Consider the following 6533-nt stretch of genomic DNA (forward strand, 5'->3'; position numbering starts at 1 on the left):
GGGTCGAAAACCCAAAAGAAACCCCACTGAAAAAAAAAGGAACACCCAAAAGGAAAAAAAAAAAACAAAGAACAATAAACATAGGCAAAATAAAACAGTGAAGTTTTTATTGTTCTTAGGAAACATATTTTTCAAGCTATAGAAAAGGGCCAAAGGTCCAAAAACGAAACTAAAGAACAACAAACATAGATAAAGCGAATAGAGACCCCATAAAAGATCATTTCTAAGGCTCATTTGATTAAGACAAAAACAAAAAGCTAATTTGATTTGGGTTTGTTTTGGACAGGTTTCATTTTCAGCTGAATTTTAAACTTGTGAGATTGTTGAAATTTTGGGCTTTACTAGTTTTCGAGTTTGCTGGTATGTGAGATTTTTTTATTGTTTTGGATAGAAAAAATTGAACTAACTACAGTTCTTATCATCATTGTCTAAATTACACTTACCAGTTACCACGGTTCTAACTTTCGAATTGACCAACTTACATAGTTACATTAACTTTCTTCAATTACCTCTTTTTACTTAAGGCCAATTTTATGATGTAGATAAGAGAGATTTTTTATACCTATAGATTTAAGTTGTTCAAATGCATTATTTAACAAGTGTCTCTGAAAAAGGACAAATACGGTTGTGTTGCAGGGTCTTATAGGAAGCTTCACATGATATCTGATTTATACTTAGAATATGTAATTAAGTTGATCATCATTAATAGAGACGACAAAAAAAAATTCGCACCAAAAATTATTCGTGATAAGGAGGCTAATGGAGACCATAAAATTTTTACGGAAATAGGAATTCGCTTCCACAAATAAATGGAAGTAGGGCGGATTGATCTATAGAAATCTCTAAAATTTTTGAAAAAAAAAATTATTTAAATATTTTTATATATAAGTTGGGTAAGTAACTCTAATTTATTTTATTTTAATTTATATGTTAAAAATTTGTGTGTATGTTATTTGAATTGGTTTGCCTTTCATATGTTCAATCTTTTTTAGTACAAAAAATAGATTTCTCTTGACAAGGAAGACGTTTCGACTACTAAAGATTTCAATTACCGAAACAAGAACGGATAAAACAGAAAAAAAAAAAGATAGTACAAGGAGCGTCAAAGTCGAAAGGTAGTTATTACATTTTCTTAAGTATCAAGGTTTACTACTCGACCATCAAAACTAAGTGGAGAACAGGGATGCAGAATTCAAGGAGTAAGCTAAAGAGACATGAGACTTGAAGACAAAGAGAGACGTAGATGTCAAAATTTGAGGATCAAAATTTCTCGTGGTCAGGACAAGTTCATCTCCATGGCCTGTAAGTAATAGAAACTTAGAAGAGTTTTGGAACTTCAACTAAGAACACTAAATCATCACATAAACTCATAGATTCCCAGTCTCCGTGACGCAACGGAAGAATATGGAGTGCAAGTGCATGTGAGTGTTAGAAGTCAATATTGACGTTTATTTCATTTAAATTTTGTTATTATTTTGCTTTGATCAATGTTTTACACTTTCGTTGTCTTCTTTATCTAATTGTTTATTCCCTTGTTATTTAACCACTGGCGATTCCTACGTAAAATTGTTTTGACACTATAATTAAGTAATTTCCGGATCAACCCACTCTTTTTTCAGAGGAGCACGACTCCCCAATATTTAAGATCTTGATACAAGCTCAATTTTGACACCTTGTTGAGATACTCTGTCGAGATTACAAAAATTGAGTGAAACAAATTGGTACGCCTAGTGAAATTCTGGGTTAAATTTGTGTTAAATTGTGTATGCATTTACGCAGTGGTAAATTAATCATGACAGATAGAGTTTCAACTTCGATATATACGTCGAATAATGATAGTAAAAATTCTATTAGAAGCCCTGAAATAGAGGCAGTTTATTCGACCAGTCTTTCGAGTCAACGGTCGACAGAATATATTTCAACTGCCATAACCGTCAAATGGCCTTAATATGGACTACCTCCAAACTATTTACCACCTCTGAAGAATCCTAATGCCATATATGCTTGAGGTATTAACACTATAAAAAATAATCTTTTATATAGTCAGACACTTCCATCAAGTTCTCCTTCAATGGGTACAGACATTCAATACTACCCTTACATGGCAAATTATAATGCCTATCAACCCTTAATAAATAACCTTTTATATCTTAGGACTGTTCTTATACCACAATCTATTCTTACAGTGTTGAATGTCATTTCGACACAGGGTGTAGGAATCCCTAGGGTGTCGATAGGAGGGACCCATACTTCAATATTGCCGGAGTTGTCTGATGCATTCGCATATTTGCCATTTTTTCTAGTTAGTTTAGTTAATTTTAGCTTAGCTTCATTTATTTTCTTTGAAATAAATAGACAAATTTGTGAACTTTTCCTCCATGCATTCATAAACCAAGAACTAAGTGAAATTTGACATAATCTATGCAAATGATTCAAGAAGTTTATATGCAAGTTAAGGTGAATGATTTCCTTGAAATTTAATGCATGAGATGGCAAAACTTTGAGAAAAGTTCTTTGGTTTATGATAGGTGATGAAGCAAGAAGACAATGATGCAAGGAAATCTTGAAGCAAGAAGGAGATGCAAGTTGCCAACTTGATCCTCAAGTTGGCAACGCCCAAATTGGTGCTGCCAGGAGGATTAGCACGTTGGCAACTAGGAAACCAAGTTGGCAACGTGCTAGTGCATGTTCAGCAGAATTTGCAGCCTGACCTTCCCCTCTTCAAGGATGAATATCTTGAACCACAAGGATCCAATTGGCATGATTCCAATTGCGTTGAGAAGCTGACATCAAGATCTTTCCAACGATATACAATAGTCCATAATGTGGCAAGGAATGGAAGCTCAAATCAGAGGGAAACTTAAGCCCCAAGAGCAAGGAAATGGAGCATTGCAAGTTGCCAACTTGAGGACCAAGTTGGCAACGCCAGGAAGCCACCAGGGGAAGATTAGCACGTTGCCAATGCCAACACCAAGTTGGCAACGCCAGGAAGCCACCATGGGAGATGCATTGCACGTTGCCAACGCCAACACCAAGTTGGCAACGCCAGGAAGCTACCAGGAGAGATGTTGGCACGTTGTTGCTGGCGTGTTTGCCAACAACGTGGGCAACAATGCCCAAGCCAAGAAGAAAAGAGATGTTGGCACGTTGTTGCTGGTGTGTTTGCCAACAACGTGGGCAACAACGCCCGAGCCAAGAAGAAAAGAGAGCCTGGCGTTGTTGCTGGCGTGTTTGCCAGCAACGTGGGCAACAACGCCCAGGCAGCTTGATGATGCTCTCTTCAAGAACGTGTATCTTGAGCTAGACAATTCCAAATGAAGTGAAATCAGTGGCATTGGAAAGTAGACATCAAGAGCTTTCCAACCATATATCATAGTATGAAATTGGAGTTCATTTGAAGGTTCAAAAGTTGGCTTTATTTAGAGCCTCAGACATTGAGAGCGTGGTCACTGGCGTGTTCACCAGGTTGCCAACGCTCAACCAAGTTGCCAACGCCCAAAATGAAGAAAAGAGCAGCATCCAGCATGTTGCCAACGTCCAAAGCACGTTGCCAACGCCCAGGAGCTTCCAGTGGGCGTTGTCACTGGCGTTTTTGCCAGTAACTTGGGCAACAACGCCCAGCCCAGGCAGCCTGACCTCCCTCTCTTCAATGACTTATATCTTGAGTTAGAGAACTCCAAATGAGATGATTCCAATTGCATTGGAAAATAGACATCAAGAGCTTTCCATCCATATATTATAGCATGGGATTGGAATTCATTTGAAGATTCAAGAGCCAGCTACATTTAGAGCCTCAGAAACACTGGGCGTTATCATGGGCGTGTTCACCAAAAACGCCAGACAGCCTGACCATACCCTCTTCAAAGGAGCATAACTTGAGCTATAGAGATCCAATTGAGGTGCTTCCAGTTGCATTGGAAAGCTGACATTCAGAGCTTTCCAACCATGTATAATTGTCTATAGTGAAGCATGAAATTGAAGCTCGAGCAAGAGGCAACTTTAGGCATCAAAACTGAATTCAGAGAAGGCCAAAACACTTAGCAACAATTTGGGCTGGGAACGCCCAAGCCCAGGAAATTCTATGCACGTTGCCAACGTGCATAAAGCTGGCGTTGTTGGCAACAACGCCCATTTTGGGCCAGAATCTATGAAGAGATGGCTCTTGTTCTCTACACCCTTTTCAAAGGCAACTTCTTCCTTCATTGGACCAGGAACTCAACAATGGAAAAGCCCACATTGCCAACCACTTGAGGACCTCCAAATGAGTCTCAGGAGTAGTATAAATAGAATTAAACTTTGTACTTGGAGGACTCTTCTTCCACACTTAGAGACTTTTACTTTTGCACTTTTAGTAGTATAGCTTTCATAACTTTCGGGAGGATACCCGAAAGCTATTTTGTCTCTCTTGCAACTTTCAAATTTCAGTTTTAAGAACTTCTTCTTCCTCATTCTTCATTCTCTTTTATTCTCCATTTAACTTTAATGTTTAACTTTGCCATTATCGAGAGAAGGATTGAATCTATATGAATTGTATGGTGAACTTGAGAATGAATCCATAGAATTCAGTTTTGAGTTATCCTTTCATGATTTCTTTGATCAATACACTTTGGGTTGGTATGTGAGATGTAACCTCCCTTGGTTGAGATCCTGGAAGTTGTGTGGCTTTGGATTAGAAATTGAGCTTCACCTCTTCTCATGACCAATTAGATCACGAGAGTGGCAATTGATTGTGTTGAGAGAAATTGGATTGCCAAGAGATTGGGATCCAATTATTCACAATCTGCCATGGATCTATACCCATGATTGAGAAGGAGTTGAACCAAGTCATTCCATGATAATTTACACCTCTGAGCCCTAATGATCTCTCCATTATTCATTCTTATCTCCTTTGTTCTTTAGTTATTTTGAATACCCACTACCCAATTCCCCCTACAATCTTGTAATTTATCATTCTGTCACTTATATTCTGCTTTATTTACTTTCCTGCAATTTACTTTCATGTCATTTAAGTTTCTTGCATTTTAATTTTCAGTTATTTACTTTCATTTTCTTCCTTTACTATAGTTCTTTAAATTCATTGTCAATTAATTTTCTGCAAGTATATCAAAAAAATCAATTCTCATGAAATCCAAATCATGTTTGCTTGACTAATTATACCATTTAATTAAAATTGCTTAATCTACCAATCCCTGTGGGATCGACCTCACTCTTGGTGAGTTTTATTACTTGATGCGACCCGGTATACTTGCCGGTTGTATACGTGAATCTTAATTTTCACGTATCAAGTTTTTGGCGCCGTTGCCGGGGATTGAAAAAGATTGACAATGATTAAGTAAATGGTAGTTTAGATTAAGCATTTTTTTTATTTTTGCTGAGCCCACTAACTGTTTGACACTTTGTTGCACTAACTCCAATTCCACTCTAGTTATAGAGTGTCTCACTTGTGATTTTGGTTTTTGTTTGTGTATGTCAGGAGCTAGTAGACTTAATCCTGAAGACGAGAGGATCCTCCGAAGGATAAGGAGAGCAGAAAGAGGAAAGGGGATAGTCGGTGAAGAGGAATCAGAGGGAGAAGACCAAATCATGGAGGACAACATGCACAATCCTCCTGGAGGGGTCAACAACAATGATGGACCACCTAGAAGGGTGTTATCTTCTTACACCATCCCTGATCCAAAACATTGTGGGAGCAGTATTGCCACTCCAAATGTTCAGGCCAATAACTTTGAGTTAAAACCCCAACTCATCACTTTGGTACAAAACAACTGCTCCTATGGAGGGGGACCTCTTGAAGACCCAAATCAACATCTGTCTGTTTTTCTAAGGATATGCAATACAGTGAAGACCAATGGAGTACACCCAGACGTCTACAAACTGCTGCTATTTCCATTCTCTTTGAGGGACAAAGCCACTCAATGGCTAGAATCATTCCCCAAGGAAAGCCTCAATGATTGGAGTGAAGTGATGAGCAGATTCCTAGCAAAGTTTTACCCACCTCAAAAGATCATCAAGTTGAAGACAGAGGTTCAAACTTTTAGGCAAATGGACGGGGAGTCGTTATATGAAGCCTGGGAAAGGTATAAGGCACTAATGAGAAGATGCCCACCTGACATGTTTAGTGATTGGGTCAAACTCTAAAACTTCTATGAAGGCTTAAATCTAGAAGTAAGAAAAGGACTAGATTACTCATCAGGAGGTTCACTCAACATGATGAAGACTGCAGAAGAGGCTCAAGACCTCATTGAGATTGTGGCAAACAATCAGTACTATTACTCATCAGAGAGGCAACATAACCCAGCCCCAAAGAAAGGCGTGATGGAGCTTGAAGGTGTTGATGCTATCTTGGCACAAAATAAGTTAATGCACCAACAGATTCAGCAACAAATAGAAATGATAACAAAGAGAATGGATGGCCTCCAACTAGCATCAGTGAACACAACAAATCAATCATCACTTGAATGGGGCCAAGGTGAAGGGACCACTGTTGAACAGCCACAAGAACAAGTTCAATACATGCAGAATACTTCAAATTT

This window comes from Arachis duranensis, chromosome 7 (assembly GCF_000817695.3).
Source record: "Arachis duranensis cultivar V14167 chromosome 7, aradu.V14167.gnm2.J7QH, whole genome shotgun sequence".
In the NCBI taxonomy this organism is placed as follows: Eukaryota; Viridiplantae; Streptophyta; class Magnoliopsida; order Fabales; family Fabaceae; genus Arachis; species Arachis duranensis.